Here is a 1,983-nt window from a genome sequence, read left to right as displayed (position 1 = left end):
AGAATTTTCCTTTTCAGAGGTAGGGCTGCTCCCCCAGTTTGTACAGGTTCCCCTTAAGCGCCATGTCCAGAGAGAATGGTAACCTGAGACCAGTCCAGCTCCCGGTCACACGGTGAGCGACCCGCCTCCCGTCCCACGTCCCTGGCAAGAGCAGGCTGCCAAAAGCTGCCTTCTCTGAGGCTCGAACTCAGGACCTTCAGATTATGAGACTGACGTGCTGCCGCCTGCGCCAAGAAGGCTGCCCGGCGAGCTGCTGCGGAGCTTTGAGCCGAGCGTGGCCGGCAGAGGAGGTCCCCCATGCAGCTCCCTGGGCTGGGAGGAGCCGACCCTCCCGGCTGCCCCGGGGCTCCTTCGCCGCATGGACGGACGGAGGGCTTGTGGAGCCGGAAGGTAGGAAGCGCCCTGCTGGGTCAGAGCACAGGCGGAGGGCCCAGTTCCCACGGCGCCCACCAGATCCCACAGGGGGAGGCCCAGCACTGCACCACCTTCAAGGAACCTGTCCTCAAGATCTCCCACTACTTCAACCGAGCACTGCAGCACCTGCATCTGCGGCCTCAGCCAAAATGATGTCCTGAGGGACCTGAGTGAGTGGTTGGAGAGCAGGGAGGGGGCAAAAGGCTTCCCTGGTCAGGAATCGAACCCGGGCCTTGGTGGTGAGAGCGCCAGATCCTGACCACTAGACCACCAGGGAGGGACAAGGGCTCTCCCTGCTCCCCCGTCCCTTCCCTTGCTGCTCCTTCCACTGGACTGCAGGGGACCTGGGGAAGGACAGTGGTTTAAAATCCCACACAATGTGGCAGGAGCGGCCTGCATTTCTTTCTGGCTGCTGCAGGCAAGAGGAGGAGGCTGCAGCCCCCAAGGCCTTCTGGATCCCACTGTGCCCCCTTGCAGCCAGGGAAAGGCAGCAGGCGCCAACCTTCCCTTTCCTGTTGACATGCCAGAGGCAAAAGGAAGGCAGCCCGGCCCGGTCTCTGTGGCGCAATCGGTCAGCGCGCCTGGCTGTTAACCAGGAGGATGGTGGTTCGAGCCCACCCAGGGACGGCTGTGGGTGCCCCCCCCCCCCGAGACGAGGTGGCCGAGTGGTGAAGGCGATGGACTGCTAATCCCTTGTGCTCTGCACACGCGGATTTGAATCCCACCCTCGTCACCCCTTTTCTCACTGCCAGGAGGCCCTGGGGAAGGATCTTTGGCTCCTTCACCCCAGGAGGGCAAAAGCAGAGGGAGCACCTGTGCTGGGACCTGAGCACAAGCAGGTGGCATGGGCCCCTCGCATGATGCTGCTACCCAACAGGTGCAGCTGATGGGGTTGAGCAGAGAGGGCAGGAGGCTCTCCAGCCTGCCCAAGGGAAGCTGCCACGGGGCTGCCTGGCCAGGAAGCATTTTTGTCAGCAGTTTATCCGGCCCAGAAGCCGTGTAAGCCCACAGGGCTTGATTCCTTGATTCCCCAAGTGCGTGGGCTGCGCTCGGCGGGAACTGGCATGCAGGGTCGCTGCAAAGCGGCCCAGAGCCCGGGGAGCTGAGCCCAGGGAACGTGACAGTCCCTACTGCCAAACAGATTTCTGGCACCTCCCTGGCTCTTGCCGGGGCACCTCAGTGGCAGCCATGAGACAGGATACCGGGCTTAGTAAGGAAAGACTGCTTTTGCCTTGAACCTCAGCAGTTAATTGAAAGCTCACTCAAGCCCCCTGCAGTTGTTTATGACAGCAAGCTACCAGGTAGCGGATCCCACCGCCAGCTACAAAATCACAGTCCATGTACAGAAACTTTTATAACCTTCCCATCACATGCAGAATATTAGGTTTCCAGATATTATTATTACAATAGCATCCTGATGTCTATAGGCATGACAATGTTCTAAACTGATCAGAAATACTGGTAACAATAGTATGGGAATATTACTGATTGCTTTATCAGCATGTCAATTCAGAAGTTTCCTTGCAGGTGGATCAGCCTCTGTGCTTAAACATGCAAACGTGTCTGATC

General features: G+C 59.0%; 4 non-coding genes across 4 annotated transcripts; 2 read left to right on the top strand and 2 right to left on the bottom strand.

Annotated features, from left to right (window-relative positions):
- Nucleotides 1–166: 166 nt before the first annotated feature.
- Nucleotides 167–239, bottom strand: TRNAM-CAU. Its single transcript has one exon. It is a non-coding gene; the product is annotated as a tRNA-Met (tRNA).
- Nucleotides 240–619: 380 nt separating this feature from the next.
- On the bottom strand, nucleotides 620–691 carry TRNAE-CUC. The gene has a single exon. It is a non-coding gene; the product is annotated as a tRNA-Glu (tRNA).
- Nucleotides 692–967: 276 nt separating this feature from the next.
- TRNAN-GUU lies at nucleotides 968–1,041 on the top strand. The gene has a single exon. It is a non-coding gene; the product is annotated as a tRNA-Asn (tRNA).
- Nucleotides 1,042–1,065: 24 nt separating this feature from the next.
- TRNAS-GCU lies at nucleotides 1,066–1,147 on the top strand. The gene has a single exon. It is a non-coding gene; the product is annotated as a tRNA-Ser (tRNA).
- Nucleotides 1,148–1,983: the final 836 nt, after the last annotated feature.

Source organism: Varanus komodoensis, unplaced genomic scaffold (genome assembly GCF_004798865.1).
Source record: "Varanus komodoensis strain SLA01 unplaced genomic scaffold, ASM479886v1 scaffold133, whole genome shotgun sequence".
NCBI lineage: Eukaryota > Metazoa > Chordata > Lepidosauria > Squamata > Varanidae > Varanus > Varanus komodoensis.
Note: the sequence above shows the minus strand (reverse complement) of the source record. Positions and strands in the feature narration are given on the sequence as shown.